This window comes from Camellia sinensis, chromosome 8 (genome assembly GCF_055761805.1).
Source record: "Camellia sinensis isolate YWXY chromosome 8, ASM5576180v1, whole genome shotgun sequence".
Lineage (NCBI taxonomy): Eukaryota > Viridiplantae > Streptophyta > Magnoliopsida > Ericales > Theaceae > Camellia > Camellia sinensis.
In genome coordinates, this window is record NC_138968.1 from 125,836,195 (window position 1) to 125,860,388 (window position 24,194).

General features: G+C 35.5%; 1 long non-coding RNA gene and 1 pseudogene across 2 annotated transcripts in view; one reads left to right on the forward strand and one right to left on the reverse strand.

The window, feature by feature from the left end:
• Positions 1-6,769: 6,769 nt before the first annotated feature.
• LOC114274011 (putative lysine-specific demethylase JMJ16) overlaps positions 6,770-24,194 on the reverse strand; it is a 43,941-nt pseudogene continuing 26,516 nt past the window's right edge. The window contains exons 3-14 of the transcript XR_014339196.1: positions 21,920-21,997; positions 21,290-21,766; positions 17,608-17,654; positions 17,241-17,462; positions 15,843-16,004; positions 15,248-15,616; positions 9,224-9,669; positions 8,960-9,135; positions 8,547-8,840; positions 8,346-8,449; positions 7,890-8,087; positions 6,770-7,362 (exon numbers count right to left, since the gene is read on the reverse strand). The product of XR_014339196.1 is annotated as a putative lysine-specific demethylase JMJ16 (transcript). The remainder of the gene's footprint in view (positions 7,363-7,889; positions 8,088-8,345; positions 8,450-8,546; positions 8,841-8,959; positions 9,136-9,223; positions 9,670-15,247; positions 15,617-15,842; positions 16,005-17,240; positions 17,463-17,607; positions 17,655-21,289; positions 21,767-21,919; positions 21,998-24,194) is intronic.
• On the forward strand, positions 17,725-19,831 carry LOC145797100 (uncharacterized). Its single transcript, XR_014338180.1, has 2 exons — positions 17,725-17,807; positions 17,850-19,831. It is a non-coding gene; the product is annotated as an uncharacterized LOC145797100 (long non-coding RNA).

A 24,194-nucleotide genomic window follows, 5' to 3' on the forward strand; every position in this document is an offset into this window, starting at 1 on the left:
GGGGTGAGCGGCAACCTGGTAAGGGCATAGGGTTTAAGCCCTTAGGTCCTGGGTTCAATTCCCTTCTGGGTCAATCTCTTGGGCGTAACACAGTTAGTTAGGAGGTTGACCTCAAGGATGCCTTATCAGCTACTTGGTGTGGGTTTAATTTTCCCCTGCTGTGCGAGTCCTGACTTAAGCGGAGCTTGCCTTGGGAGGTCGGGACAAGCTTCCAAGCGGAACTTGTCTTGGGAGGTCGGGACAAACTTCCAGATTATAGTCTCTTACTCGAAACGGATAACAGGACACTCGGGTGAGGGACGCTACCTTAAACCTGCAAGAGAGTGGGACGATTTTCTGTAACCAAAAAAAAAAAAAAAAAAAAAACAGAAATATGGTAAATGATTTTTTTTCCCTCTCAATCTACTATTTACGGTTTGATTTATAATTTTATCCTAACAATCACCCCCTACTTGTTAGCGAAACTGTATAATCAAAAAATAATTACACAAAATCATATCTAAAATAATACTAAAAAATATATTTTTTATTTGAAATGACAATGAGGCACACCATTTTCAATCTTACAAAAATTTTGTTTGTAAAATAATTATGATGTAAATATAAGAAAAATTGTGCTAATAAATTGCTAACAAAATATAACTTTTGCACACAAAAATTGTAAAAAAATATACATTTTAAAAATGATAAATCACATTGATCTTCTCTCTCATATTTAAATAATAATAAAAAATAAAGATAAACTATTAATAGATCCTAATAGTTAGACTTAATTTTTATCAAGTACTATTGCAAATAAGTCATAATAAAATCGTCGTTAAAATTAATTTTTTGCGACGATTTTTTGTGTGTGTGCATATGTTGCAAAAAAATTGACAATTTGTTATTTTTTTTGTCACGATTTTTATAAATTATAGTTAAAACTTACAATTAGTAACGCTCGTTGAAAATTGAAAATTAATACCTATGCTTGGTTACTAGTTTTCAAAAACACTTTTCAGAAAATTTTACTTTCTTATTTTTCGTGTTTTTTTGTTTTTATTGAATTTTTTTAATATTTTGAGTAATTTTTTTTTAATTTTTAGACATATCTAACATAAATATACCTAAAAAGTAAAAAAAAAAATGAAAAAAACCTTTTAAATATTCACTAAATACCAAAAATATAAAAAAAAATACGAGAATTTAATACATTTTTTATATTTTTATGTATTTATTAATTTTTAAAAATATTTTTTCACAAATTTTTTATTTTTTAGATACATCTAAGTGAGGTGCATTTAAAAAAGTAAAAAAATATTTAAAATTTTAAAAATCTTCACTAAAAACAAAAAAACCAAAAAACTCAATTTTTAAAAAACTTAACTTAAAAAACTCAAACCAAACACAGTGAATGATATTTTTTTGTGACGATTTTTTAAAATTATCGTTAAAACTTATAATTAATGATATTTTTTGTGACAATTTTCAAGCTGTCACTAAAAATTAACAATTAGTAACATTTTTTAATAATGTTTGATGAAAATAATCATTAATTATCATAGCATCTATTAGAAAATAAGTTTACTTATTAAGATTTACGAGTAAGTCTCCCAAAAAATAATGTAAGATTAAGTTGGAATGACATGAATTTGAGAGGGAATGAGAATGCAATTCTAAATCCATTCTCCTATTTGAAATATATGATTTATTTTTGCAGATGTGGTGAGCGTTTTTACCTCACGCTGATTAATTGAGAAATTAATGAAAAAAATGAATCGAAGAATTCCATAAATACAAAAAATAAACAATTAATGCCCCTCGACAACCAGTTGTCGGCGGAATGACACTCTGGTGATCAAATTAAATAATATATATATATATATATATATATATAATAGGGTGACTATTGTGCTGCTTATAAAGTCTATTTTAATAATTCTAACTGTTTATTTTTTAAATTATATTAAGTAAAAATACTTATAAAAAATTAAATTGATTGAATATCAATAACCCCTTTATCAAATTGGATTTGTATTCAATTTTATATTTTAAGTTTCATTACAAATTATTAATTTAATCTTTTACTTCTTATTCTATCTATATAATGGGTGGTCCACTTCACATGGGTGATTTTTGTCCACCACAGCAGAAATAATTTGATTCCCCCACTTTCCTAAAAATTTATTCATGAAGAAATGTTAATCATTTTAAAGTAAAAATAATAATAATAGAACCCCTAATATCTAAAATTTTATTATTTTTTCATAAAAAAATTAATTCTTAACAAAAACCAAACATATGAATAACATTGACACATAAATTTTACTACTACTAAAGTCTCATTATACCAACATCTTTTTATAGTAAGAGTAACTAATATAGATAATATATTAATACATTCATAATTAAAAATTAAAGATAAAATATATTTCAACTGTAAAAGATGAATGGTATAAGAAAAATATTGTGAGAATTATAATATTAAAAGTAAAGCATATGAAGAATTCTAAAATTTTAAAGGAAGTTCATCATCTTTTTGAAAATTATGAATGGAGTTTTAATTTTCAAGTAAATTTATCAAAATAAACCACATCACTCAGCCTCCGTTTGGAAAGTGGGTTGGTTTTTTGGCTTTTTGATTTTTTTGACTATTTTAGCTTGGGGCTAAAAAACCTGATTTGGGAAGGACTTTTTGACTTTTTTGACTTTTTGGCTTTTTGGTGAGGTGTCTTTATGGTATATTACCAAACTGCCCTTGACACATGATTCTCATGGCAACTCACACTCAAATGGTTCTCCACGTCAGCGCCATGTACAGGACCGAAATTGTTTGATTTTTTTTTTTTTTTTCAATTTGGATTTGGCGTATTTTCCTTTAAAAAAAATTTCATTTTTTTAAATTTATTTTGGCTTTGGATTTGGCGTATTTTGCTTAATTTTTTATTTTTTTTTATTTTGGATTTGGATTTGGCATTTTTTTTTATCTTTTTTATTTTTATTGGTATATAATAACTTTTTTTTATTTTTCAAAAATAAGTTTTCATGTGTTTTATTTATTTTTAAATTACGTCGCAAATGGTAATTTATGTTTTTATGTTTTTTTTAAAATATTTTTTAATGAGGCGTATTTTTCTCGTTATTTTTTTTAATTTACGTTTTTGTCATTTTTTAATTCATACACATTAATTTGTTTTTATATTTCAAAAATGGGTTTTCATGTGTTTTATTTATTTGTAAATTACATGGCAAATGGTAATTTCTATTTTTTTTTTTTTTTATCTTTTTGGATGAGGCGTATTTTTGTCGTTCTTTTTTTTTTTGAATTTACGTTTTTGTAATTTTTTAAATATTTTTGAATGAGGCGTATTTTTTAAAAATAATTTATATATTTTAATTTATTTTTTATTTATTTTTATTTTTTTGCAAATGGTTTTTTCATGTGTTTTTTATTTATTTATTTATTTTTTTTTCATTTTCTGTGAAATGATAAAAAGTGAGGTTTTATTTTATTGTCCTGTGTATTTTAAATAATTTAATTTTAATTTAATTTTAAATATTTAAATAATGTAAATAATGTAAATAATTTAATAAGTAAAAATTTAAAATAAATATTCAAAAAATTTAAATCATAAAAATTTAAATAATTTAAATATTCAAAAATTTTAAATAATTTAAAATGTTAATATTTTAAATTTAAAAACAACTCTACACTCAAATCGTAACCGAACACATAAAATAAAACTCAATTAATAAATTATTTTTATAACTCATAACCAAACACATAACTCGAAATTTCATACTACTTTCACTACTCTACACTCAAATCATAATCAAATACATAACAAAAAAAATTAAAATATTTTAAAAATATTTTTATAAAATAGAGTTTGAATTTATTTTTATAAAATATTTTAACAAAAAACAAAAAAAATGTTTTTAATTTTTTTTTTCAACTTTCTTTGTTTTTTCTGGGAAAATATGTTTTTTGGAAAAAGGTTTTTTTTTTTTTACTTTGAATATTTCTGACGCTGAGGCTAAATTAGCCCCTCTTTCATGTGGGGGTAGTTTCGTAAATTTACTTGTGAAATGGTTGTTGCCAAGTTCCTGCCATGCTTTTGTCTCCATGTGGCTGAATTAGCCACTTTTGTCCGTATGTGGCTAATTTAGCCTCAAACTACCTTCCTAAACACAGGCTCAATTCCCAATTCTCAAGTTGCTTCTTTCCACCACCGACACTAATTTTGAGAAGTGACTTTTTATTATTTATTTATTGGCTTATTATAAAAAAACGTACAAAAAAATTAAATAAATAGAAAGATAATATAATTTAAATAAACCAATAAATCAATAAATTGTCTTTTTTTTTTGCCTTTCCAAAGAGGCCTTATTAAATTGCCTCACTATTAATTATTTGCTTTGGTGTTCACATCCTATTTTTATTTTATTTTATTTTATTTTTAAAAATTGCATTTACAAAAAGATGAAAAGTAATTTAAAATAATTATATTTTTATAAAGGTGTAAATAGATGCTGATAGACAATCTTTATTGTATTTAAAAAATAAATTTTATTTGTGTACTTAACAACAAACGGAATAAAGAAAAAAAGAAAGTTCGTTTGATTACAAAAAGCAAACCAGAAAACAAACTAAAATAAATAAAACAGATTTTTATTTTGTTACAAAAACAAAATCAAAATTTGAAACAGAAAAAATAATAAAACAGAAAACTAAATTAATTACTTACCAAATTAATTTGTTGAACAAAATTTTCTGATCAAGTCCAGTGTTTAACAATGTATCCTTAAGACAGATTCGTCCTCTCCACGGTGTTTTCAGATTGTCGACGTCTATTTCTCAGGATAAAATGATCAACAATGAATAGTAACAGCACTAAACACTATTCACATAACGAATACACTTTGTGTATATACTCTATTTCACAGAAAATTAATTACACTCTTTCTCATAGAAAATTAATATAATTAATGTAGCAAAATGCAGAGATGAATTGCAGCAGAGAAGAACGAAAATTGGAGTCAAAAATCGAAATGAGGGACTGCCTTTATATAGGAAAATTTGTAGCTGTATGGTTTGAATTAAACAGGTGCAAAACCTGTTTGAATAGGTATGTTACCTGTTCAGTTTGAATAAACAGATGCAAATCTGTTGGGTTCAAATTTTAAACAGATAAAAACTGCATTGCACAGGTTTGAATCTGTCCGGATGGGGAAAATAAAACCGGAGCCAATTTTGAAATTAATTTTTGAAATTCAAATTTCAAAAAATTAGAATTTAATTTTAGAAAAATAAAATTCAAATGTTTTTTGCCCAAAAAGATACACGCACCCCTGCCGAATTGACAACAACGTGCGTGTTTATTTTGGGTTTAATAGGTCTAGCCCACTTTGCCTATAACCTCCCTCTCTACAAAACTTGGGTGCTCCTTGGGGCCTACCCCACGTTCCAAACTCAAGCCTTATAAACCCACTCAAAGTATGCCCACCAAATCAATGTGGGACAAGTTTTAAACCACACCTTTAAGAAATTTCCACCAAAACTCCATTTCCATAGAGCTCATTTTGGCTTCAATTTCTCATTCACCTGATAATGGTTTTGAGCAACCAAATATACTACGTGAATCACAACGTGACATAGAACGCATTACCACTTAGACCCGCCAACTTTGACGCATGGATCCCACCTAAAAAATAGACCAAAGTTTAGAAAAATTTTAATTTTCCAAAACTATTTCTAACAGATGTGAATGAGAGTTGTATCTCACATCATAAATTTCACTTACACTAGATACAAACTTATAGGAATAGTCACGAGTCAGGTTTGGACAGGTTTATAGTAATTCGCTCCCATCCTGTATTATATCGTGGGCACCACAAATCAGAGGTGGCAAGGAAGGGGTAGGAGTAGAGCGGGAGATGGGTTAATTTAGTAAGTTGAAGAATAAAATATTAATAAAAATTATAAATAATATGATATATTACAAATAATAATTTATACAAAATGAGAATTATAAGATATAAAATGAGAAATAAATGAGTAATATTTGGGACAATCTAAATAAGTGTACTTTTGATTTTTTATGAAAAAATTGTACAGAAAAGTAGAGAGATAATGTGACCCAAATAAGTGTATTTATCTAAATAAACGTACTTATATAGGTTATGTCAAACACCTTAGTATTTTTTTTTTATCATAATGAAAAATAAATAAATTCTATATATTATATATATAAGAAATACAATCGGAGTGGTTGTCCGGTTAAACGGGACGAGAAATGTAAAATCCGTCCCTATCCCACTTCTTTATCAGGCCATGAAAAACCACATGGGGCTGGGTGAGAGATGCGGGAGCAGAGCAAAGCGAGAAAAAATGACCATTCCTACAAATTTACTTATATTTTCATAAAAAATTATAATTTTTTTGTAAATTATATTGATTAAAATTCAATTAATTGATCTTATTGTACTTTCAAAAGAACTTACTTCTCTTGCTTTAGAGTTCATAAAGTTTCTTACGAGCTAAATTAGATTTAATAAACTAGTTTAGTACCCATTTCATGAGATATGAAACGAATAAATTAAATAGAGACTTAATGTTTAACATAATTTGCACAAAATTGGCACAATATTTGCACAAAATGTGATTACCTCAAATTCAAAACCACAACCCCCATTCAATAATTATGATATAGATACATATTTTGAACTTATGTATCCCTTGAAGTCCAAACCAAGACCACTAAAACCAAGTAGCTGGGAAAAAAATAAATTAAAATAAAAACATATAATAAGCATATATGGCAATCTTTTCATGTAAGAAGCATTGTTGTTTATTGTCGATACTTGCCTGAACTGCATACTTTTTTTTTTTAATCTATAGCTGTTGTACAAAAATAAAAATATATAAAAAAAAATTGAAACTATTTGTTATTCCCCTCTGCTGAAAATGGATGTACAAAAATTTATGCACATTGTGACCATAGAATTGGATGTCAACGTGTACAAAATTCTGGCACGTACGGTAGTCTCAACCCCACGAGACTTAAACATAAATCATCTCCAGCCTTTCTGAATCTCTCTGTTAAGAAGCCGAGTCATTAGGTTTTGATCTGCAGTGGACATGTTATCACTCACAATGCTGTGCAGTGCATGTAGTTCTTCTGGATTTGCCTACTCGAATAAGCCGCTAAGTATTGCATCAACTCCTTGGCTGTTGCTGGCTTCTTGAACATTTGCCACATTGGTTCTCAGAAAGAGTTTTTGGCCATTCTCTTGATATTGGAAATGTTGTGGAATCTGCATTTGGGGATGGGATTTCCAGTACTCTGTACAAACTCGATTTTGGTCCATTGCCTGGATAACCTATGCAAAATTCCCATGAAAAAAAAAATTAAGAAATAAAAGGATTGAAGATCAAATCAGTTGACATGAAAGAATAAGTCGTCATTTATGAAGAACTCGCGTTTTTTGACTACTTCTCAATTGGATGGTCACTAACAAGTTCCAATAAAATAAATAAATAAATATATATATATATATCATTTGGTTAAAATTTCGAACAAATGTCAGACTCAAAAAGGAGAATTGGCTTATAATAATTATGAGGATTCAACTCATAATATTTCTAATTAACTTAATTCAAACTTGCATAAACTTACCAAGGCATTTTTTTCATAACATAATTTTAAGGTCGACAGGGTTTTGAGTGTATCAAAAAGTACCCGGCAGATGGATAAACTAAATACTACAGAACCCAAAACTGGGAAAAAAATATATTTAAGTAAATTGCAAAGTATAATAAAACGTCGGAGCACAGAACTCATACAAGAGGTGATGTTCACACCATTGTTGTAACCAGGAAACAAATTCTAGCATCGAATTGAGTTTACCTGCAAAATTGCTGGAGAAAAAACGCCAAACATTTCAAAGCCATCAAGACTCCCACAAGGCTGCAGAGGAGGAAGCCTCATTCTTCCCAGTTTATGTTGCTTCATGATCTCTTGATCCACTCTCTCTCTAACCATTTCCCAGCATTTAGCAGCTGAAACATGAATGAATACCTCACTTGGACAATGCTCTACAGAAACCTGAAAAAATTAGAATGCAAAGCTTAAAACAGTGCCATTATATCAGCTCTTCTTTGACTGCACCAAATATTATTGAAGCATCAACAATTCATCACATAATCTTTGTGTAAAAAGACCACTAACAAATTCAAGTCAGAACCTTTTTTTTCTTTTTCCTTTTTTTCAAGTGTGCATGTCATTTTATTAAATCGAACTACATAATTGACCATAAGTAAACAAAACGTCTGGACAACTCTGGCATTTGAAAGTTCCAATTACAATAAAAAGTGGTCCATCCCATGCAGCATCCAGAATTTCTGAAACGTAGTAACACGCTTTTGTTGGATCTAAAACACTAATATACCTAACCCGGCTTTTGAATCCTGCATAAACCAAAGAACATGCTTAAGTTAAATCTTTTTGCCCAAGAAAAGTAAATCTAATTGAACTATAGACGTGCAACATACGTGCAACAAGTACCTTTAGGAAAAATGGCCCGACTGTCACACCATAACTTTCCTGAATGCACAATTTCGTATTCCAAAGGCTCAACATTGCAATTGATTCTTCTCACCACCTTTGCAATACGAGGACCCTTCTGGTGAAAATATCTATCCATATTATTACAATCACCAGTCTCTTTGGTATTTGAGAAGTCTTCAACATTTTTATTAAAATCTGTGCTAGACGGAAATTTATTCTTTTCCCTATCAGGTAACAAATTCCGATCCCCTTCACCCATCACTTTCACCTTAGTTACGGGGCTGGTCAAATTTGAACACAATTACTGGCACTCATTGTATTAACAAAACCTGAAAGCCTCTCAAAATGTTTTGTATGCTTTTCCGAAGTCTGTTTTTCTCTTTCTGAAAGTGGCATATTTGACTTCTCACCCTCATCATCACTAAGAAGTATAACATTATCGTTCCCTGAAAATGAAGACTTCTTCTTCTTCACTTCAAGTTTCACTCTAGCCAAGTTGTCAGTGTCGTCTTCTTGAGAAAGCTGACAAACTGAAGTTCTTAAATTATGACCCAAATGAAACGCTTCTTTCTTGATCTTCTGAGAGCTACAATTTGCCACCTTGAATTCATATGAGGACTTCGGTGATGTAGATGATGCCTTCACATCTTTCAAACCACGTGATTTTGGTATTTCATCCAACATTTCTTTCTCTTCTGTCCCCTTTTAAGGAAGTTGCGGATGGTTGTGAAGAACAAGATAAATTCTCAATAAGCCCAGGGAATTGCGGATTGTCTTTTGAGACATAAGGACTCAAAGCCAGCCTAAGATCTTGCTTTCCCCATCTGTATACTGCACCCTGTTTCCCTTCCAAAGCTTTGACCAGAAAATCTAATATATTGATGTCGTACCGAAAGAGAAAAAATTTGGCACTCCAAGAACATGAACACAACTGCTCTGCATGATTCAGCCACGCATATCTCTCCGGTGAACAGTGACATCCCGTGGCAGACAAGTGCAAATCAAAAAGACATACACTGCAGTCCCTCTCAGTGGTGGCATCAAAACTGCTCTCCATCTTCACTGCCTGCGAATGATTGCAAAAACATTTCCTCCTCAACCGCTCCATCTTGACACGACTCTGGGAAGAAGACAATATAGCAACAAATTCAACACCATTACAATAAAAGAAAAGACATCAAGTATGCAAAGCTGGTGTCAGCGCAAATTTTGATGCATCAATGCTAGCATTATTTGTCCATGGCAATAGATTCAAATACTTAGAAACTTTGAGGAAGAAGAACTCCGAAAAATATGAGGAAGAAGGAATATATTTCTGTTATATTCAAAACTTCTTATTTTACAAGACCAAATGACACTCCTTATATAGGAGATATTACAAACATCATTATAACTCATTATATGCCACTTACATATTATATATTACCACTATCTACCACTATCATATTATATACATGCCACTATCTACCACCAACACCACTATCATATTCTATACATGCCACTATCTACCACCAACACCACTATCATATTATATACATGCCACTATCTTGTTATATGCATTCACACAAATTTCCAGCACTCCCCCTCAAGCTGGTTTGAAGATATCTTCCATAGCCAGCTTGCTAGTCAGCTTATCAAATTGCTTCTTGTGTAGTCCCTTCGTTAGCACATCAGCTAATTGTTCACCTGTTGGAAGGTAGGTCATACAGATTATGCCAGCATTGATTTTCTCCTTGATGAAATGTTTATCCACTTTTATATGTTTTGTGCGATCATGTAAAACTGGATTATGAGCTATAGATATAGCTGCTTTGTTGTCACAATAGACCTTCATAGGTGTCGGGTGAGAAAGCTTTAATTCTTCAAGAATTCTTTTAATCCACATTACTTCACAGATTCCATGGGCAACAGCTCTGAACTCTGCTTCTGCACTACTTCTAGCTACCACATTCTGTTTTTTACTCCGCCATGTAACTAGGTTCCCACCTACAAAGGAGCAGTATCTGGATGTTGATCTCCTGTCTGTAACACTTCCTGCCCAGTCTGCATCTGTGTATACTTCAACTTGAAGATGTCCATGTTTCTTGAACAGTAAGCCTCTCCCTGGAGTACCTTTCAAATATCTTAAGATCTTATAAACGGCCTCAAAGTGCTCTGCCCCTGGTGAGTGCATGAACTGACTTACCATGCTGACTGCAAAGGCAATATCAGGCCGCGTATGAGACAAGTAAATCAATTTCCCGACAAGTCGCTGATATTGTTCCCTCTCTTTGACTTCTTCAACCTTAGCAGCTTGTAACTTCAAGTTAGGCTCGGTCGGAGTCTCCACCATCTTACAACCAAGCATACCTGTTTCTCCAAGGAGATCAAGAACATATTTTCTCTGATTAACGAATATACCGTCCTTGGATCTTGCAAATTCCATTCCGAGGAAATACTTGAGGGCTCCCACATCCTTAATGTGAAATTCTTTTGCGAGTTTCTCTTTGAGAGCTGCTAACTCTGCTTCATCATTACCAGTTAAAATGATGTCATCAACATAAACAATCAAAATTGCAATTTTACTGTTTTTTGAATGTTTATAAAATATTGTGTGATCTGCTTGACTCTGCGAGAAGCCACAACTGATAACTGCCTTCCCAAAGCGTTCAAACCACGCTCTTGGTGATTGTTTGAGTCCGTATAATGACTTGTTCAATCTGCATACTCTGTCGCTTCCAAGTCTCTGCTCAAATCCCGGCGGTAGACTCATGAACACCTCCTCTTCAAGATCACCATTGAGAAATGCATTTTTAATGTTAAGTTGATGTAGAGGCCAATCTGAATTTACTGCAAGAGATAACAGTACTCTGTTGGAATTTATTTTAACAACAGGAGCAAACGTCTCCTGATAGTCGATCCCATAAGTTTGAGTGAAGCCTTTAGCCACCAGTCTCGCCTTGTATCTCTCAACGCTTCCATCTGCGTTACATTTTATCGTAAATACCCATTTACACCCAACTGTTTTCTTGTCTTTGGGTAGATCAACTATCTCCCAAGTACCACTTCTCCTTAAAGCATTCATCTCTTCCATGACTGCTAATTTCCAATTCGGATCATCCAATGCTTCCTGTATATTCCTTGGAACAAACAAGTGTGAAATCCTAGATGTGAAAGCTCTATAGTTTTTAGACAGTCTTGGATAGGAGAGGTAATTTGCAATAGGATGTTTAATGCAATTTCGGACACCTTTCCTAATTGCTATAGGAACATCAAGGTCGGAAATAGAAGGAATAGGATTACCTAAAATTTCGATGCCAGAACTCGGGTGGACATTCGGGTCATTAGGATGGACATTCGGGTTATTATTCCTCAGATGAAATCGCTTCCTAGTATAAACCTGAAGCTCAGGATTTAGATCATTTTGTAGTACTTCTCCCCCTAAACAAGAATCTTCTTGACTAGGCACCATAGAACTTGGTTCTCCTAAGTGATCATTATCAGACAGATGTGGTTTTTGTGTAGGATAAATGACATTGGGGAGCGGGATAGAAATATCCCAAAAACGGTCTTCTACTCCACTTGTCTCCCCCTGAAGAGAAGTGTTGGGAAAATAGGATTTTGTTTCCACAAATGACACATCCATACTCACATGAAATTTCTTGGTTTGAGGATCGAAACACTTATACCCCTTTTTGTTTGAGGAATAACCCAAAAAAACACATTTTATAGCACGGGGGTCAAGTTTTGAACGAAATTGACTGGGAACATGAACATAGGCAGTACATCCAAAAACTTTGGCGGGTAAATCAGAAAACAACCTCGTGTCAGGAAAAAAAGTTTTGAGACAATCGAAAGGTGTTTTGTATGTTAACACCTTTGTAGGCATCCTGTTTATCAAATAAGAGGCTGTTAAAATTGCTTCACCCTATAAATATTTAGGAATATGCATGTAAAACATTATAGCACGTGCTACTTCAAGTAGATGTTTATTTTTTCGTTCTGCAATGCCATTTTGTTGAGGGGTATCCCGACATGTAGATTGATGAAAATTTTCCTTTTTTTCCAAAAACTCACCCAACTGCTCATTAAAATATTCTGTTCCATTATCAGAATGTAAAATACCAATTTTGGTTTGAAATTGGTTTTCAATCATATTGTAAAAATTTGTGAATAAATTTTTCACGTCAGATTTTTTATTCATCAAATAAATCCAACATAAGCGGGTATGGTCATCAATAAATGTAACAAACCATCTTTTACCAGAAAGAGTAGTGATTTTAGAAGCGCCCCAAACATCACTATGAATCAAATAAAAAGGTTTGGAAGCCTGGTAAGGTTTTGGCAAATAAGTAGAGCGACGAAATTTTGCAAAAATGCAACTTTCACAATGAAAAGAAGAACAATCAATCCCTTAAAATAATTCTGGAAATAAATGTTTCAGATAAAGAAAACTAGGATGTCCTAGCCTATAGTGCCATAGCATTATTTTTTCTCGAACAGAGATTGAACTAGTACTATTAAAGCTCTGAGCTTTTTTATTACTAACAGGTACTTCATCAAAGTAGTAAAGACCTTCAAGCATCCTAGCACGCCCAATCATCATCCCCGAGTTCTGGTCCTGAAATTCACAATGGGATTCAAAAAATGTAACACGACAATTAGAATCCTTAGATAGTTTACTGACAGACAAAAGGTTACAGGCTAAGTTGGGGACGTGAAGAACAGCATTGAGATTAATTTTCTCAGTTAGTTTAATAAATCCTTTTCCTGCAATAGGTGAAAAACTACCATCGGCTATTCTGATTTTGTCATGACCAGAACAAGGGAAATAGGTACTAAATAAATGGGAAAAACTAGTCATGTGATCGGAGGCACCGGAATCTATGATCCACGGAGAGAAGTTTAGGCAAGAGAAGGCTTTAGGATTTCTACCTGTTTGTGCCAACAAAACACTAGGAGTACCGGATGAGGAGTTGGATTTTATCAGCTTTAAGAGTTGATCAATCTGCTCTTTGTTGAAGGGACCTGAATCGGCTTCATTAGCGGTAGGAAAGCCACGATTCTTCTCTCCTTGTTTGCTGCTTTTCCAGTTGACAGGTTTGCCATGGATCTTCCAACACGTTTCGCGTGTATGGCGAGGCTTGTTGCAAAAATCACACCAGACCCGTGGCTTATCATCAAACCTGCGCTGGTAATTTGCAGCCTTGTTGGCCGCAGCATCGCTAATTAAAGCAGAAATTTCAATTGATTCACCAGTACCTTTTTTCTTAAGCATGACGCTCCTTTGGCTCTCTTCTCTTCTGACTTCGGCAAATACTTCGCCAATGGATGGGAGAGGAGGTCTGCCAATAATTCTTCCTCGCACTTCATCGAACTTAATGTTGAGGCCGGCAAGAAACTTGTAAATACGGCTGTCTTCCACAGTTTTCTTGTAGTGGTTGCAGTCGTCAACCGATTTCCATTCGTATGTGTTAAAGATGTCAAGATCCTGCCACAACCTTTTCAACGAATTGAAATATTTGGTGACAGAATCATCTCCTTGACGAATCTCTCCCAACTTCAAAGTTAATTCGAAAACTTGAGATTGATTTCCTAGGTCAGAATACATCTGACTAACATTATCCCACAATTCTTGTGCAGTAGGATAGCACATGTAATTAGAGCTTATATCCTCCTCCATGGAATTGACCAACCATGTCATAACCATGGAGTTTTCAGCGTCCCAACTGTCGAACAGCGGATCATTAACAGCAGGAGCCTTCTTGTCACCAGTGATGTAACCGATCTTTCCTTGCCCACGGATATACATCCGGACAGATTGTGACCAGCGGAGAAAATTATCACCATTTAGGCGGATGGTGGTGATTTGGACAGAGTGAGAGTTGGACGTTTTCACTGGAATGGCAGCGGCAGGGGTTGAAGTGGTTTCGGACGTGACTTCCGACATGGCTATGACGGTTTTAGGGCTGCTGTGTTTTTTGTTGCTCTGATACCAACTTAGAAACTTTGAGGAAGAAGAACTCCGAAAAATATGAGGAAGAAGGAATATATTTCTGTTATATTCAAAACTTCTTATTTTACAAGACCAAATGACACTCCTTATATAGGAGATATTACAAACATCATTATAACCCATTATATGCCACTTACATAATATATATTACCACTATCTACCACTATCATATTATATACATGCCACTATTTACCACAAACACCACTATCATATTCTATACATGCCACTATCTACCACCAACACCACTATCATATTATATACATGCCACTATCTACCACCAACACCACTATCATATTATATACATGCCACTATCTTATTATATGCATTAACACAAATTTCCAGCACAAATTATACTTTTTTTATTAATCGTGAAATTGACCACATATATTTCAATACTTTGTAGCACGACATTGACACGACAACAAGTTGATTTTGACAAAATGCAGAACACAACACATTTAAGACACATTAAAATTTTACATATTTAAAAATTCATTATATTTCATATAAGAATAATTTATTCAAAAATAATATTTAAAAAAAAAATGTGTAACATTACACTAAATATAATTAAAAATTTACATATTTTTCATAATTTAAACCTAAATATATCATTCACATAAGAGTTACATTCTAAAGGATGCAAATTATCTATATTATCAAAAAGACGTCAAGACAAGTAACGAGCAGTATTTGACCTTACCTTGAGTGCTTTTGTTAAAATCCCATCCTTTCCACATACTTCCTTCCATCTTAAGTTATCTGAAGTATTTTTTCCCAGTAAATCAAGTTCCCAGTGTGCTTTGACAGCTTCTCTTGCTGCCCCAAACAACAGTTTATCATGGGAAATTGTAGTTTTTCTGCCTTGCTCAAGATAGAGCTCAATAGCATCCTGCCCATGAGGCAACCAGTCAACAGGAGCTACATTTACTGCTTCTGCACAGTTGAAGCCACAGTTGAACCCAGAATGATATGCTCGAGGGAACGTTAGAATAAACTCTCCTGAGTTCTGAACACACCGATAGACAGGTACTCCGTCAGATTTTACTACGGAGGGGGACAGTAGCGTGACCTGTTAAAAGAAAAACAAGTTCAGGGAGATTAAGCACTGTAATATATGAGAATAAAGCAAGCATGCTATTTTCTAAATGTAACTAAGAATTCACAGAAGATTTTACGGTTTGGCTAGTTACAAAATCTGGCATGCCCAAACAATGTAAGGGATAGAAATCCCAGACACAATTTTCAAAACAGAAAATAACATAATCGCAAATAGAAGGAATGACACTCACACTTACCAGTTTATGAAGCAAGTCTGGCTGTTCCTCAAAAAGATCAGGCAAATGCTTTTGCATAGCTGCTTCCAGTTTAAGAGCATCTTTTCCTGGGACACCGTACCATATTTTTGGAGCACCCCAATGCATGTAATTCAATGAGTACAAGTGGTGATTTTCAACATGCTGTTCACAAAAATTAAGAAAGAAAGATGAAACAAAACAATCAGAAAATATAAAAAACAATGATATCCCTAGCTAACATTTTACATGATTCAAAGCATCCTACAAATATCACCCTATATGTCTTCTTTTATTATTGTTCACTCTTTTTTTTCTTTTTTTATTGGCAACAAAAGGAATATTATTAAAGATTTAAAAAAAAATGACGTACAAAATGAGGACAAGGAGTCCTCTCGAAATGAAAAACAAACCAAGCCTAACAAAAGAAACAAACTATGCGTCACAAATAGCTCTCCAATCTCTAGGTTCTACTTTTTTTTTTGCTTCGGTAGGGAGAAAAAGTGGGCCAATGCACAAATTACAACGTCTCTCACAAGTTTTCTATGTTATCTGGTACAGCGGTGCATATACAGTGCTTGCCCGTGCAATTTAAGTGGCTAAATCCATTCAACATATCAAGGGGGCAACTTAAATTTTGTCTTCTGCTCTTATTCGAGTAAGACCAAATAGTTCCTTTTAAGTTTCAACCTAAGTTTTGAGTTTTCAAATTCCATGAAGAAATCATGTCATGATAGTCATGACACAAGAAGCCAATGTCAAGTCACCACTAGTTCCAAACACTTATGTTGTAAAAAGATAGGCCCAACAATGTATATCAAGCTATTTAACACCCTCCCTTACATGCAATCCCGTCTTGAACAGGCAGATGCAAACATCCATATATAGAGAAGAAATAATGCAAACGAGAGAATAAAGAATGAAAATGGGGATCAAATGCAAATGTATACCAAACCACCATTCCCAAAAGCTTAAGTTGTTATGAAATGGACCCCAACTATGTATATCAAACCATTCATCACCCAAAACTATGAATATCAACAATAGATTAAACAATTACAATCCCTTCAAAAATGTCTCTCCTAGCGGATTGAATTTATGAAATTGGAAGGGATTGCTCACATAAAAAATGTGTATTTTGAATTGATCAGTAGGGTTTTCCTTATTAATCATAACACTTTATTATTGAATTATCAATTATTATATTTTTCACCATCAATAAAGGAATGCCCAATAGGTTATTCTTCAAGTGTTGGCCAAATGACCACATATGAACATGCACACAAGCCCCGATTACATATGCATTCATGTATTAAATTGCAAAGCACACATAATAATGTCAAGTGAATAGAGATACAATGATCTATTCCATGAAACTGATAAAGAGCCGTTTGGTCATACCCAACAGAATGAGGAAAAGCACATTCCGATATACAACCGTGGCACCAAAACACCTGATATATCACTGCTTTCATATGAAAGGACAGAACCCGAAAGCTGAGGGAAATTGTTCAAGTTCCAGCCTGATTTTGTATACTTCTCTGAAAGAGAGCCACCTTGATTAGAGATTTTTGGAAAACCACTGCCAAAAACCCCAGTTTCCAAATCAGCTCCATACAGCACCTAGAATAGAAGACAACAAAACAATTAAAGTAGGAGAGAGACAGAAAGAAAGCAACAGCAGCATTGAGGCACATAAAAACAGAATGAATTATTTAATATGTAAATGAATAAAATATTTACAAGCCATGAACCTATCGCATCATACCTCAATTTCTTCAGTAGGTTTCTCTACCATCCGCCAATTTTCGCCTTTGATATTTGTTGAAATTTAATGTATAAAGAGAAATAGAGAATTGTATTATTGATTGATATAATGTTATATGTTGATTTTTATTACAATGATTCATGATTCCTATATATAGAAGAGGGTGAGTGTGTAGTAGGTAAGGAGTAGGTGAAGTGGAGGTGGTAGTGGTGTAGTGGGTTAGGTTTAGTGGAGTAGGTGAGGTGGTAGTGGTGTAGTGGGTTAGGTTTAGTGGAGTAGGTTTAAGTGGGTGAAGTAGGTGATAGGTTTTAACAGCCCCCCGCAAACTCAAGGGGGATAGGAACTAGCCAACTTGAGTTTGGAGAGAGTAACAAAACAAGAAAATAGACGAATACATAAAAGAAAAGAGGATAGGAGACACTGTATGGTCGTGTCAGACCGATGGTGAAGACACTGTATGGTGGTGTCATAACGTTGTAGAGGACACTGGATGGTTGTGTCAGACCGATGTAGAAGACAGTTTATGGGGTCATATCGGACCGTTGTAGCAGACAATGTTGTGATAGTTGTTGTGACAGTTTACGGAGTCTTGCTGGACCCTTGTAGAAACTAACCGAAATCAATGTCGGGACAGTTTACAGAGTCTTGTCGGACCCATGAAGGAGCTAACCGGAATCAATGTCGGGACAGTTTACTGAGTCTTGTCGGACCCATAAAGGAGCTAACCGGAATCAATGTCGGGACAGTTTACAGAGTCTTGTCGGACCCTTGAAGGAGCTAACCGGAATCAATGTCGGGACAGTTTACAGAGTCTTGTCGGACCCTTAAAAAATACACTGTATGATGGTGTATATAGGCTGCCCAAATATATATATATATGGATATATATAGTGAGCCCTCAAAAGTCGCGCCCTCAAAAGGTGTGCCCAATCTATCAAAAGGCGTGCCATAAAAAGGCGTGCCCAATCCATAAAAAGGCGTGCCAGATATGATGGCGAGGCACGTGAGTGCCTTGGCTGGCGCGCCCGTTTGTTGTCTGGCGTCAAGTGGCGCGCGATACGCGTGGCTGCCTCGGCTATTTAACCAAGACGGAGGCTGAGGCTGAGGCTGAGGCAGAAGCTGAGACAGAAAAACTGAGAGAAACCTCTGAAAAATTCTTCGTTTTGCTGAGAGAGAAACTCTGTAATACGCTGTAACACTCTGTTGCCCAGAAAATGGCTTCGTCTTCCCGTGGGCTGCTCACTCTCTTTCCCGACCTCAACGAGTCAACAAGAGAGATAACTGGTGCGGTGGCACTGGAACCTCAACCAAGCGCCCCGGAGTTTGCTCCGTTGAACTTTCCTATGCGGTCTGTGGAGCAAAGAATGGCAGTGCAGTCGGATGTGGAGGCCAATCAGTATACATTGAAGTCATGTGTGGAAACCATGACTGCGGTTTCAAATTTGTCGAACCGGCTGTAGAGTAGGACAAATGAGGTGCAGCAGTTAAACGCCCAACTGGCTCTGCTCCAACGCATGTATAAGGATGCGCGAGCAGAGATAAGTGTGCTAAAGGCAGAAAACAAGGAGCTGAAGCGGAAGGCCACCGTGATGTTTCGATTTGGAGGGCCGCCATATGCTGCAGTGGAGGAGCAGGGAGGAGTGAACGTGCTCGGCGGATTAGGAAGCACAGAGGCAGCACCGTCAAGGACCGCCCAGGACGGAGGCAAAAAGAAGAGACCGGCGGCAGAGTAGGTCGGTGGGTGGCCGTCTGCAGAACAGAAAACAAATCTTTTGGTGTTGTGTTGTGGTTTGTTGTGGTTGTTGTTGTTGTTTTTTTTTTTTTTTGTGTAAAATTGTGATCGGGGTTGATCCCTGAGATGAATAAAAATATGGACTGTTGTGCAAATTTGTAAATTTTTTGTTTTTTTTGTTTTTTGTTTTTTTGTTTTTTTGTTTTTTTGTTTTTTTGGAGCATGGGGATGATGAATAGATAAAGATGAATAAAAATAATAAAGGTGAGAGTGGGGAACATCAAGGGCACCAATTAAGCTGGATAATAAAAAATAAAATTATAATAAAAAAATAAAGGTTGGGCGGTGGATGAGAATAAAGTTTGGAAAGAATAATAAGAATAATAAAAAATAATAATAATAAAAATGCATTAATGAGGAAGAGGCAATTCCCGTCGGTGTTTTTTTTTTTTTTTTTTTTAAATAAAAATAATAATAATAATAATAATAATATATTAATGGCAAAAGCATGTGCCTGGCGGGTTGGAAAGTAAAAAAAAATTGAGAGAGAGAGTGTGTGTGTGGATCTCAACAAAGCTAGAGTAGATTATAACAAATCTCAACGGAGGAGATTTGGTATATTAATGGCAGAGATCCTACTACGACCACTAATAGCGGTAGGGAAGGCTGTCGACGGCGGCAGATCAAAGAAGACGGTAGCGATGGAGTCTGTCGGCAGAGATGTGGCAAGCGCCAGCAAGGCCGCGGCGCTGGACAAGGGTCGCGGCTTGAGCTGATGAAGTCGGAGAGGAGAGTCGAGAAACGATTGCGGCTTGACGAGCCGCCTTCGACGCCCAGGAGGAAGCCATAGCTCAGAGCTCGTCGATGGTCGTCTGGTGACTCAGCCGGAACACCACTTGTTTCACTGAGCCACTGTGCGACGAAGCCGAAAGAGTTGAAGAACAAGGCTCCGCCGCCGGAACCGGCACCGGCAAAGAGAGAGATGATGATGGTGAGCAATGACGGACGAGGAGGAGCTATGATTGATTTGTTGCCGGAGGGATGCATAGCGAATGTGTTGTCGCTGACGAGCCCTGGGGATGCGTGCAGGCTTTCTCTGGTGGCGTCGTTGTTGAGGTCGGCGGCTGAATCGGATGGAGTTTGGGAGACATTTCTACCGTCCGATTACATGGACATCATGGGAAGAGCGGTGGATCCTACTCCTTCTGCCCCATGGTCCAAGAAACAGCTTTATCTATGGCTTGATCTATATCAAGACAAAGTGACAGTCGATATCCAAAGGCGAGAGGAGATGGGTGGATGGAGATTCAGTTGGGTGAATACTTCAACAAAGGAAGAAGCTGGCGGCACGGTTTTTGAAAACATCAAGACCCATCTCAGTTGGATCGGTAGCTTGCAACTCCACCTGAATGCCATCAAGCTCTCTCAGGTCAGAGGTTCGAGGCTTTTCAGGTTGCCTACGAGGACTTGACCACTGAAGTCCCCTCCGTCCGAAACGCCGCCTTTTCTGAGATTGCCAAGATGAGCTTCAGCTTCGCTGCCATCACTGTCCAATCGCCCCCTCTTGATTGAAGAGTTAAGGTATGTGTAGGAAACTCCAGCGGATTAGGTTGAGGTCCGGCAGGCGGCTAAGGTGAGGTTGCCGCCCGCCGGGAAGCGAAAATACTAGGTTCTAAATATGCTCTGATACCATGTTGAAATTTAATATATAAAGAGAAATAGAGAATTGTATTATTGATTGATATAATGTTATATGTTGATTTTTATTACAATGATTCATGATTCCTATATATAGAAGAGGGTGAGTGTGTAGTAGGTAAGGAGTAGGTGAAGTGGAGGTGGTAGTGGTGTAGTGGGTTAGGTTTAGTGGAGTAGGTGAGGTGGTAGTGGTGTAGTGGGTTAGGTTTAGTGGAGTAGGTTTAAGTGGGTGAAGTAGGTGATAGGTTTTAACAATATTCTCCACTGAGGGCTCCCACTGCTCTTGGAATGTGGTCATGTTACCTCCTGGATCAGCAATACTTTCATTCTTCCTAAAGTATTGCACCTTAAAAGTGTCGGCATATTGCTGAAAAGTCTCCAGAGTGAACCCAGGACCACGTTCAAACCCAAAACACTCTGCCTCACAAATTCCAGCTTCACCAGAACTCAAATTAATTTTGGTACCAGTACCATAATCCACCCTATTTTTCATGCATCTTCTCCTTTTCCTCTTATTATTATGTGTCTTCAACATCTTTTTCATTGAATCTCGATTCTGAAGTTTGTCAACTCTTTGGATGCGAGTACGAAATTTAGATCTCTCCCATATTTTTTTTCCTTAAGAGGGCAAGGAGGTTTCCATGAAGGAGGAGGCACAATGCGACAAATTCCATATGTTTCTGCTCTAGGGCGTATGCTTGCAATATAGTATAGAGTATCTTTGAACTCCTGGAAATAGTAAATATTACAAAAAAACTATATTTAATTTAATTTAATTTTTAAAACTCACTCCAAATATGACAAGTAACAGGAATAAGGGCAATGAAAAAGTTATGAAACTCGAAGGGTAAAAAATAAAGTATTACAAGTGAAAATATAGACCTCTTCATTTGGGTAAAATACAGGAACCTCCTCAAGATCAGGCCTGCAAGCCTCTTCTGGACCCCATCTTGCAGTGACCTGTTCCAAGAATTCATATTCAAGTACAAGGTATTAGAAGAAGGGGGGGAAAACAAAAAAAGAAGTCATGAAACATTAAATCTGAAATCAAACTATCTTTTTAGGACTGCATTTGGTTAAACTCCCATAAAATTTTTGCAATCACCAGCCTGTCAGCCAACCAAAATGGACAACAGGCCTTCAGTTTACTTTGTTGAGAAGAGAGTTGGTTCACTGAGCTCAGTGATGTGGTGCACCGTGCACCTGAAATTTTTTTTTTAAACAGAATTGCAATTGATTTAGCTGCTGCAATTAATTTAGCTATAAATTTGGTGAAACATTTGTATTTTAAAGTTTACCTCTTGGCAGGCTATATTACATGGACTCAGGTATGGGTTTGGGGTGTTGGTATGTATCTAGATGCCGGACTCATCAAACCATAAATTTAAGAGTATGTAAACTCGGCAAAAAAATGTCATATTTTTATATGTTAATCAAGTATATGAGATAAAATGGTGTTATATGTAATTTACAGTGTCAAAAAAACATTTATAGCAATTATACAACAATATGTACATATAATAATAGTGTTATATACAATATAAGAAGTATCCGACACATATCCCATACCTTTGTCCGAGTATCGAATGTCCGACACATGTATTTAATTTATTTTGAAGAGTCCATGTAACATAGTTGGCAGGTACTGTTAGAATATTTCCTTATTTCCTTATTTAGATTAAATTGTGATTGATTGATTGATTGTGATTCCTACATAATCAATGCCTTATGGCTTCCTTTTGTAACAGTTGATTGATTAATATAAAAGGTGATGATATCATAATCATCACCCAAGCTTTGTGTTCTCTTAAATTACATGGTATCAGAGCCAAAACCCTAAAAGCCGTCACCCACACAACCGTTGCCACCAAGCAGCCATCGCCTATCACCACCCATCTTCCATCGTTGGTCCCTGAGTCTCTGTCAGAACCAACCAAGGTCCTACAGAGCTATTTCGGCTTCAGCCGAAGGCCTCTCTGGCCTAGTCGACCCTTGTAAGGGCTGCCCTAGCCTCTCTTTATATATTTCGGCTCCGGTGGAGGAGTGTTTGAGGGCTGCCCATCTTCTGTTGCCCCAAGTTTCTTTCCCTCTACTTTCTGGAACACAATTCAACGCTTGTTTTGATTGAAGGTTTGTTTTCCCATATTTGATTTATTTTTTAGGTCCATAGATGACCCATTAATCTGATTGTTATGCTCCCATAGTGGTTTGTATGTGATTTTGCTTGTTCCAACCGATTCCATTCCTCTTTCCATTCTTGTGATTCGTGCAAGGTTTTTTGGGTTGAAATTGTAGAGTTCTTAGGCTGACCTAACTAGTGAATCCACAACTACTTCTCACCCATCTAAAGGGGAGAACTCCAGTCCAGTTTTGACTACTACATCTGAGAACCTGAACCCTAGCCTCAAAATCACCACCGCTCTGTTTAATGGTCAGAATTACCTTTCATGGTCTCAATGTCTAACACTTTTTCTGAAGAGTAGGGGGAAGATGAGATATGTTAATGGGAGAGTTCAAGTACCAAGTATTACAGATCATGGCTATGACCAATGGGAGATTACCAATTCTTTAATCATGGGGTAGCTCATTCATTTCATGGTTCCTGAGATTGATGAATGCTACTTATCCATGGATACTGCCCAGCATATTTGGGAAGCAGTCGCTGCTACATATTCTCGAAAAGGGACAAGGGAATTTTTCTCAGTCTTTTGAGCTACGTCAGTCTATTGAGCGCTCAGTACAGGGGGAGCAAACAGTTCTTCAGTATTACACCTTTCTGACTAATGGTTGGAAAAGCCTAGATCATCTCCTGGATTACAAGCCTGTCTATACAGTTGACTCAATTGGTTACCAGAAATTATTTGCACAAGAGAGGGTCTTCAAGTTTTTGAAAGGCCTTAATGTGGAGTTTGATCCGGTCCGGAGTCGTATTTTTGGCATTGATGTCCTTCCATCTCTTCAAGAGGCCTTTGCATATGTACAGAATGAAGAAAGCTATCGTTCTGCTATGTTACCACCAGCTATTAGAGACCGTCCAACATTACTTTCTGCTCCTTCTCAAGATGGCACTGGTTTGTCACTGCCTCTTTCCCATCCTCCAAGGAAGGATACTGGCCTTGTTTGGTTTGTGTTTCTCAAAAAAATTTGGGAAAAATTC